We start from the raw sequence: 10,730 nt of genomic DNA, 5'->3' as shown, positions 1-10,730 counted from the left end.
GACACAAAATACAGAATTTTTTTTTTATATATATATAGACTATATGGGAGCTTTATGAAGTGAAATTGCTTAATATATAGTGAAAAATAGTGATAAAACTAGTGAGCACACAAAACTAATTTCCATATTCCGTTATGGTTCTTTATTTATTTATTTTAACTAACGTTTTGCAAATTTGACAGGTGTGGGAATTATACTATATGATTCATTTAAAATGCAGATTTATAACAAAGGCAAACGATTACACTCCTAACATAGCCATCGGTGGATCGAGAGCAGATCCAGGAATGAGGTTTTACAAATTCATACAAATACGTCACTAATTGCCTTGAAACTGCTTTGTTTCCTCTCATCCTTTCATCACTCGACACATCATCTTCTTGCCTCGCTTTCCTTTCTGCTCTCTTTCCATTCTTCCATATCGGATCAAACATTCCTAAACACACCCATTTCCTTACTAAAATTAATTAACCATGCTTTTACTACAAATAAATCCAAAAAACATGCATGGTTACTATAGTTAAACCATAGTAAACACAAATTAACCATGGCTTTGCTACATTTCCCATAGTTTAACCATGGTATTTGTTGTAAAACTGTAGTTATACAAATAGTAGGCTAATCAATACGCCTAAATAAATTTGCGTAAGGGTTGCTGTTTTACATGAAACGTCAGTTAACTGTGGTAGCCTACATGCCAATTATTAAACAATTCGCGAACGTCAATTCATGTAATGAATGTGAGTGGAATTACTCAAAGGTAGCCCACTTTAGAGTGTGAAGATAGGAGGAATGGTTGATGTGAGGCGGGGCGGGAAGAGTGTAAACATCGCCTGTGTTCTCACTGAGGTAGTCTTCCTTCACTGTGATCGTAGATGTGCTCGGAACACCGGATTATCCAAATAGAACGCTGCACGCGCGTCCCTTTCCGCTGCGCGCTACCAACGCGTCACATCTCACCAAAGTGCATGAAAGAACGAGAGCAAAAGGTGAAGAAAACACCAACAATTACCCGTTCCTGAATCTTCCAGGTTGACAGGTGAGATCTGTTTAGGTTAGATTGCACGTGTGTGTTTTCAAATCAGTGGATACATATAGTAACCATAGATACATACTTGCATTAAGATTTACTAATGCGATCAATGTAATGTGTTTGAAATTGCTCGTGGGATCTTTCTTTCTTTCTTTCTTTCTTTCTTTCTTTCTTTCTTTCTTTCTTTCTTTCTTTCTTTCTTTCTTCTCAGTCTGCATGACTGTATGAGCTGGTTGAAGCATCTGAATTATTCTTTGAGCTGTAAGAACATTAAACTCATGTAGGCTACATTCACCTGTTATCAAATGCGCAGTTTACTCAAGAGAATAAAGAGATATCAGTCATTCAACTGTTCTCAGAATAGTACAGCAAAATAGTAATACAAAGAAAAAATAAAACAAGAAATTTCATACATTTTCAGTAAGATCTGGAGCCCTTAGGTGTGAGTATTTATTATAGATATATTTATTACATTTTAGGAGATGTGTGAGAGAGCCTTCATGCAGAGAATCCATTATGTTCATTCTGTTGGAGTTCAAAAGCCTCCTGAGTGGCAAAATTACAAGTCCCCCTTTCATTGTGTTAAGGGACCTGTGTGTGTGTGTGTGTGTGTGAGCATAGATGCATAATGTGCGCACAAATGTGTTTGTCACCATAGAATCTATTCTTATTCAAACCTTTACGCTACGCAAACATTGAATTTGAAGCTTAAAAAGAGGGGATCTTATTTTTGCAGCTTGTTTCATACTTTGATTTGGAAATACAGTGGTAGATTATGAAGTATTCTGTGTCAGATGGAGACCTTTTTGTGAAATCCTCCCCCACTCATGTCGTATCAGAGCCTTCAGCCAAAGGCTAGCCGTGAAGGCAGGTGTGATGGGGGTGAAATTAAGGCTGGGGGTTGGTGTGCTCAGGAAAAATCAATGTAAAGTATATCCCCAAGGAAATAGAGCATGCTGTAAATTCCTCTTCAACAAAGTGTAACCAGATATTAATAGTAATAATAATAATAATAATTCAGGCATGTCTGCTTCGAACGTGGGAGTTATATTCAGTTTTATTGTATTGAATGTATTTGCTATTACATATAAGAGAATCAGAAAGAGCTTTATTGCCAAGTGTGCTTACACACACAAGGAATTTGTCTTGGAGATTTACAAGTAAAAAGCCAGAGAAAAAAACATATGTATGTATATGTAAAATGTAAAACATATGTAAAAACAATAGACAAAGAGACAATAGACAGTATGTTCAGATGTGCTATATACAAACTACACAAGGGATTGTGAAATATGTCAGATATATATTCTATAAAAAAAATTTTTAGAGTTGCACTCTATTTATTTACTAACTGCTTGTTTTCTTAAAAAAATGAAATCTAACACTGGCTTCTAATATTTAGTATTTCTATCTATTTGTTTTCTTTTTATTTATTATACATTTAACAAAAGCAAAAAACAAAAAGGCTTCTAACACTAGCTTGCTCTATTTTTTTTCTATTCTATCTGTTTTCATTTGATTTATTATATGATTCCAAAATAAATACATAAATAAATGAAAACCTTGCTACGTGTACTGCGTTTAGCCAACTGAGACTTATAGCACTTTTTTGATTGCTTCCATTGTCCTCATTTGTGAGTCCCTTTGGATAAAAGTGACTGCTAAAGGACTAAATGTAAATGTAAATATATATAATCAATAGCATACTTATAAATATTAAGTATGGATAGTTGAGTATTGTACTTGCTTTATTGCAAAGTGGGGAGAATATTTAATGAGGTAGATGGCCTGAGGGAAGAGGAGAAATGAATGAAGGTAAAGACTGAGTAATTGGGGTAGGCTTGTTTTTGGATACTATGAGCATAGAAACCTATTCACATGCTCACAGAAGACTACTGAAGAGGAAGAAATGAGACTAATAAATGTGGAAAGCTGGATGTTGAAAAATAGTGGATATATGGTGTGAGAGAGAAATTTAAAACAGCTTAAGGGGTGTTAGAAGTGAAAACATGAAGGAAAGAATGGCAGAGAGAGTGTGTGTGGGTGTATGTGTGTGTGTGTGTGTGTGTGTGTGTTTAGGCTTGAGTAATCCTCCTGGGAACGCGCCTGTGCTGCCAAAGTGCCATCCAACTTGTTTCTCTCTGTGCTCTTCATCACTCCTTTCTTCCTCCTCCATCTCCGTCTCTCCATAGCCTATGTAGACTTCAAATAAATTTGGTCATGACAATGAGTAAAGATGGTGTCTTGCTCTTTTAGCTGTCAGATCTCATCTTCTGAAGTGCTAGGATTTCCCCTCACAAGACAATAGCCTCAGAGCTGGATTCCCGGACAGTAGATATCTATCTGTGTGACGTTCCACAGTGTTTAACTACATCACTGCATGCTTTAATCAGACATGAAATTATTTGTTTGTATCCAATCTTGTTTTTATTATAAAGGCTCATGATCAAATATGGATCAAAACATATTGTCTTATGTAGCTCATGATCAAATATAGTTAAATCAGACCTGCTCCGTTCAGGATCATGTGTACAGCCATTACTAAGTGGGATAAATACATCATTTTATAATTGTGATTGTTGTGATCCACCGGTGAATTCCAGGTCTGCGTGAGGGACGGGACTGTTGACTTGTCTGTCTTAGAAGTCTGTCAGAGGAACTGTGAGCTCCCTGATTTGAAATCTTTGTGAGCGAATTAACAGAAACAATCATCTGCAGAAGTGTCAGTGTTGTGTTCTGTAAAGTTAGCCACACTTCAAACACACACAATCAGAATCGAACGATGTGAGTCAGTGTGTCGATGCTACAGTTTGTACATGTTGTAGCTGTTAGCAACAAGATTAACATTCGGGTCCATAGATCTCAAACTGGAAGAAAGAGGGCTGTTTTTTCTCTCTCCTCAACCTTGTTGGCAGTCGTATCCAGTCCCATGCTGCTGGTGCCCCTCCCCAACCCCAGAAGATGAACCTTCTCATCGCCTCAAAGCCACCATTTCCACTAGAGTCTCGTAAAGCCCTTTAAGGTAGCTTTGTGAGTATCTTTGTGTCGGAGATCACGGGGCATTAATTTCACTCTTGAGCTTGTAAATAAGTGAATGTGTGGGAGCGCAGAGCCGTTACTCACTTCATCCGAGAGAGCTTTATCACCCTCGTCTTCTCTTAACGGACACGCATGAGAATCTCAGAAGCACACACAATGGCAGCCTTCATAATGGCACCCTATGACCATCTCCATCAGCTTCCGGAGGGCCTCCATCTCTGTCTGTTTCTCCCCCTTTCCGAAGGACCCCTGGGGGAACACAGGGGTGCGTTGTGTTCACCTCCGGCTGAGGCCAACGGAACACAAAACAATCCGTTCATTGCCTGTTTGTCAGCCCCGAGCCTTTTAAACAACCAATGGAAAAGAGGGATGAGAAAACAATTAAAAGGCCCTCCTGAACGCTGCACTAACGTTTTCCCAGCTCAGGGAGCCTGTGAACAGGGACGGAGCCTCTAAACTCCTCCATTATTTCTTAATTCTTGGCATGATGCTAGAGCTGCTTGTGTCTGAATGGACAACTCCACACAGAGGCCTTTTGTGGGGAAACTTGGCTCAGCACGCATGCACTGCTTAATTAAGATCTATCTATCTATCTATCTATCTATCTATCTATCTATCTATCTATCTATCTATCTATCTATCTATCTATCTATCTATCTATCTTTCTATCTATCTATCTATCTATCTATCTATCTATCTATCTATCTATCTATCTATCTATCTATCTGTTTTTCTGTCTGTCTGTCTGTCTGTCTGTCTACAGTATCTATCTGATCATCATAAGGTTGTGGTTTTTAGCAAAATAGCATTATATTATATAATATACTTAAACTTGAAAGATAAGATAAGAAGTAAGTCTGTTTTTAAAACTTACAAAATGTATTTTTTTACAAAAATGTATTAAATAGAATTGAGCAATCCCTAATTCATTTCATGTTATGAATTACATTTACACTATATTTATGCATTTAGAAGACACTTTTATCCAAAGCGACTGACTATACAGTTTACCAGTATGTGTGCTCCCTGAGAATTACAACCTTTTTCGCTTGTAATGCAATGCTCTACCACTGAGCCACAGGAACAATATATTACACGCATACATATTTTATATGGGTGAAATTATAAATTATATTATTATATTATAATTTATATTAATTATATTATTAATTTTAATTTATTATTAGATTTAAACTTTGACAATAGCCTAGACATGTTGCATATTAATTGTACTGTTTATGAACCTCAAAGCATATGTTTGTGTATTCTGTGTTACTCCATGATTATGTTCTATTTGAGGGCATTTGTAGTGTAGTTATAGGGGCTAAACATAATCTCAAGCCCACTTCAGCATGTTTATATATTTTCATAAGAATGAAATACTTATTTTTGCATTGTAAACACAATTGTCTGACATCTGAATGTCACTCACAGATCATTTTAAAAGAAGTTACATGACCTGGGGCCAAGTATGGTGACCCATACTCAGAATTAGTGCTCTGCCTTTATCCCATAAAAATGCTCAAGGGTACCTCAGTTGTGTTATTGAAGGTGGAAAGAGTGCAGTGCAAACACTTTCCCTGCTGGTATGAGATTTCAACCGGCAACCTTTGGGTTACAAGACCAACTCTCTAACCATTAGGCCACGACTTCCCCCAGATGCAAATCTTACCATTTCCTTTAAATAAAGTTGTACAGTAATGATTTTAATGTTAGATAGCCTCACATGGTCTGCCACTAAATGTATTGGTCTTAGATCAAAGTAGCACCGCCAGTGTAATGGATTTGGGCTTATATATTGATATTAATAATAGGTTTGGGTATACTGTTTTACTGGGCACCAGATTGGAATTTCACATTGATAGTAAAGAAAAATCATGGAAGATTGTTAAAGAAATAAGAATTACACATATTGGAGCAAGTTGTAGTCTGACCAATCTCAAGGATTTCAGAGATATCGTTAACTTGTAGAGCCTCTTACTGAATTATCAAAACAGAAGATACAAGTGTAATAAAATGGTTTTTATTAACAAAAGAAAAGACAAGAGTAACTTTAAAAAAAAAAAAAAAATTGATAGATGCAAGTGACTGAGTTGGATGTTTCTATGGATGTTACACATTATCTTATGGAAAGATTAATTATATTTCCTTTGTCGGTAATAAAATGCACCTTATTCTGAATTCAACAAAAATACTAAAAGATTATTTTTTTTATTAACTGGCATCAGTTATATAAAATCTAATGAAAATTAGATAATCATATACTGACAATACACACAAATGTCAACAGTCTGCGGAAAGAATGATATTCTGCCTGATCATGTGCTGAGTCTGGGCCACAACGTCTTGTTTCGACTTGTTTACCTGAGCCACGCTAGAGTGGAAAGAAAGGAGTCATATCCACAGTCTTGAACACATAGCACTGGTGAACGATGAACTCCTGAACATTGAGACGTTCCTGCAGGTTTGCAGATAGGTAAATAGAGGAGCCTTGAAGGTGAAGTTTCTGAAGTTTTTTCCGAAGATTATCTGGAACACGCAGGAAAAGGATCCCTGAAGAGAAGGCTCTGACGTTGTTGTTGAAGATGGGGCACTAAGCTTGAGGTCGTTGTTCCTGTTTCCAAACTGCAAACTTTGTTTCTCCTTGGAATACCTTAGCGTAGCAGCTTAGCAACATAAGGCTAAGCACTTGCAGTAGACGGTTTCTTTGTCTCTGAGAGAACCTTTGAATCTTTCCTGAAAGAGTTGATGCCTTTCAGATCCAGCGTTTTGATTTGCAGATGATGCCAGAGGTCATGATATGAGGTCTATATGAGGTTTCAGCTCAATCCAGCAGACATGTTTGACATTGATTATTTGCAGTATAGTGATTGTGAAGTGAGTGGCACTGCCTGCAGTGTGACATTGTCACACATTGACAATCTAACAAAGCTATGTTTAAATCTTACCATCACAGCAGTAATCATAAATCATAAATACAAATTAAACTAAATCAGTTTCAGCTACTGGACCATTATTAAAGTGATTGGTGCTTTCAAAACACTTGGTTAAATTTTATAGTAGGTTCCATTTTAATGTCAAACAGACGATCCGAAACGGAGAGTGATCGTTAATAATTGGCTAGTTAGCCAAGCCCTTATCTTTTTTATGTCTTCTGCATATTTATGTGGTGAGAGGGTATGTAATAAGTGATACAACTGTGTGTTATACCTTAAATGGCCTAATGGTTAGAGAGTCTGACTTGTAAGCTGAAGGTTGGGGATTCAAGTTTTAGTACCAGCAGAGATTGTCATGGGGGAGTGAATAACCAGTGCTCTTTTCACCCTTAATGGTGAGACCCTTGCTCAAGAAGCAAACCCCCAACTGATTCCAAGGTGCTGCCTCAATATGGCTGCCCACTGCTCTGGTGTGAGTTCATGGTGTGTGTGTGTGTGTGTGTGTGTGTGTGTGTGTGTGCTTGTTACATGCAGAAGTGAAGGTTTGTCAGTATCCACTATTGTCTTTTCATTGCTTGTCCGCTTTGTTTTCTCTGGTTCTCTCTGTGTGGACATGTGGGGGATGGGTGCTTGATTTAATGAGCCCCTCTGAGGTTCAGACTGAGATGATCAAATGCTGCTCTTCACTACAGTCAGATAACAGATGCACGGCGTTTCATTCTAGCTGAGCACAACTCGTTGGCTACCTATACACGCACACCAATAATTACCAATAACCAATAATATTGCTAAGAATCATGGATTTAATCCAATTATGATGTTTACATGATGACATGAGCAAACCTCTTCAGTTCTGTTTACATGCAGTTTAAAGATTGATTAAGGATAAAACTAAGATTGATTAAGGGATAAAACAACTGGGTAGTAAAATAATGGGGGAAGGCAGTTTAGCTTGGCCCAGTGTTGGTGTTGGCTCAGTGTGGTGTGGGATTAGACTCTGGAGTGTGATAAAACAATGACACATATCCTATAGTAATTCAGTCTCTGAAGTTGCTATGTATCATGAGTTTCAATCCCTCCCCCTAGCATTCATTTTAGAAAAATGTTTTTCTTAATAAAAGCTTTGATATATAGCAGATATTGTGAACTAATTTAACTCAAATCAATAATTCATGTTCACATATTTATTTGGTGGGTAGCTGTGTAATAGGCATATAATGTATGATGTGCAGTCAGCTGGATATGATCTCAAAATAAATTCATATGACCCTGTATTTTATGATAATGATCTGTTGATCACATTATCTTAAGTCAGAATGAACTCCTCAGATCCTGTCATCTTCTACACCGCTGTGTTTTGAACATGGCTTGAGCCATCATCCAGTAGTATACACATTTTAATCAGAGCAGAGGAAATCTGATTAAAGTATTCAGTAGTATTCCACATACCATTCCCTCGTTATGGCTGCTCTGATTAGAAATGCTATTTAACATAATTGTCATAGAATTTAATGTACATCAACGAATGATTACAGATTTCAGGAAACATCTTTACAGTCAGTCTCCTTACAAATTGAGTCAGCAAGAAAGACAGGTTTGAACCTTCAGGAGACATTTTTGGACAGTGGATGTTTTGACAAGCACTGACAATTGTGTTTATTTCAGTTAGTCTATTCTATTATTGAACTTGTAGTCTATGCTCTTCTGGTTATGAATTACTGGTGTAGTGAGACCTGAAAAAACGGGGTTGGGGTTTATCTGGATTCATGATGTAACGGACCTGGAAAGAAGCTTGTTGTGGTCATTACCAGGAGTTTTTGTAGGCCTGCATTAAACTGCCAGAATTTTAAAAGAGAATATATCAGTTTGCATTGAACTTTCAGTGCTGTAACTTTGCAGATATTGTTAAGCTCAAACAGTGAAATCACAATCAACCACCCCTTTAAAAGAATGTTTACTTTACAAATGTATCTAAATTCACATACACGAGGGAACTATTTTTGGTCTCAATCCTTGCACAAATCACCTCCATAAACATTAGATTGAAAAATCCTGGAATATTCCTCTAGAAAAGCTTTGTGCAATCTGAGAAAACACAAGTGTACAAGACTTAAAAGAGAAGAACTAGAGAAGACATAAAGCATAGAGTCAAAGAGACAGACAAAGCATGTGAAAAAAAAAAACTAAGAGAAAGAGAGGGAGAGACTGTAATGGCCCTTGGCCCCCTGCAGTGCCCCTCTGTGCGCTCACTATAGATGAATGGGAGCCTGGTAACCCTTCAACCAGAATGATCTTTGAACACATCATTACAAATCACATCTGAAACCTGTGCACAAAACACAATTCTCTAATCACTCCCTCTTTACAGGCAGAATGTGTTTTCGTGCACAATGAGAGTGCGCCCATGCACACTGATAGAGCGCACATATGGGTCAGTAATGTGCTTATATTTGACCTCACAGCTCCTACAAAACCTGGAAAATGATGGGGATGGTTGGTACTGAATAAAACTACAGAAATTACAATAAAACAGTTATTTTGTTATGTTTCGTAAGTGGAGAAATGTATACATAAGTAGTTTATGCTCACTGCTCTGCACATTTTGTATGACGTCCTTATTTAAGGCTCCTGATTCAGATTATTAGCTCATTAGGAAACTGAACTGAGTGTGTCTGATATGAGATACAAGATCATTTATTAATTTATTTGAACAATTTAAAATTAATATAGTGATAATTTTAATTTAAATCCTTTTAAATATTCATTTCGTCAAATTATTTTTGAACTTGAACTATTATCAGCTCAACTGTATTAATAAAAGTATTAATATATGTAAACTTACTGACAAGTAAGGCAAAAAGTAAGGGATAAACAAAGGGTTGAAAGGATTTATTCTGCAATAACAGCAGCTGGATGTATATTATCCTGTTTATTACATGATTGCTTGCTACATAAGTAAATAAAGTTGAAATATGAAGAAAAAACAATCAGAATCAAGAGAGAGACATGTAATGATCCAGAATATTCTTGTGATTTATACAGTCGTGCTTACTTTCCCCACTAGATCTTTACTTTACTACTTAATTGGTCAATATGTTTTGAATTTGTATGTTTTAAGACAGAATCTAGTTAATTTGGTATTGGGTTGCATTGTTAGTGTGCTTCAGTCCTTAAAACTCAAATGCTAATTTGTATTTGCTATTAGTTTTGACCTGATGGGAATATACGTTTGTGTCCTCTAGATTTGACATTCACTGTTGCCCCGAGTCTTGACCCTCGTCAGTGTGTGTGTGTGTAAGAGCTTATGTCACCACAGTCGTGACTCGTGGCTTTAATCTGGTTTAGACAATATGCTAATGATAGATGTGCTATTTTCTGCTATTTTGACCACAATTATTATTATTACAATTATTGTCGAAGAGAGATTTCACAGTAAAATCACACATTTCCATGCAGATTCTGGAACAGAACCTACAATAATGGCCAGTCATGTGAACTTTGCTGTAAATATAGCAATCCAAGCATGATATATTAGATCAGCACTGATATTATTCAGACTTACTGCATAGTCTGCATAGGAAATATTGGTAACACTTTCTATGAAGCCCGTATTTATAATACATGATAAGGGTATTCTTAAGGCATTATAATGAATGCATAATGGATTATAAAAATATCTTATGTTATATCAATATCAGTTATAATACCTCATAATACTAACG

The 10,730-nt window shown here is 36.6% G+C and overlaps 1 protein-coding gene across 3 annotated transcripts in view; it reads left to right on the top strand.

Annotated features, from left to right (window-relative positions):
• Positions 1-776: 776 nt before the first annotated feature.
• Positions 777-10,730, top strand: part of slc1a2b (solute carrier family 1 member 2b) — a 49,133-nt gene continuing 39,179 nt past the window's right edge. Inside the window, exon 1 of one of the 3 annotated variants that reach the window (XM_026239454.1) lies at positions 777-1,039. The gene's annotated coding sequence lies outside the window, so the exon portion shown is untranslated. The remainder of the gene's footprint in view (positions 1,040-10,730) is intronic. The other 2 variants (XM_026239455.1, XM_026239457.1) reach the window with 2 other exon arrangements.

Source organism: Carassius auratus, chromosome 50, assembly GCF_003368295.1.
Source record: "Carassius auratus strain Wakin chromosome 50, ASM336829v1, whole genome shotgun sequence".
In the NCBI taxonomy this organism is placed as follows: Eukaryota; Metazoa; Chordata; class Actinopteri; order Cypriniformes; family Cyprinidae; genus Carassius; species Carassius auratus.
Note: the sequence above shows the minus strand (reverse complement) of the source record. Positions and strands in the feature narration are given on the sequence as shown.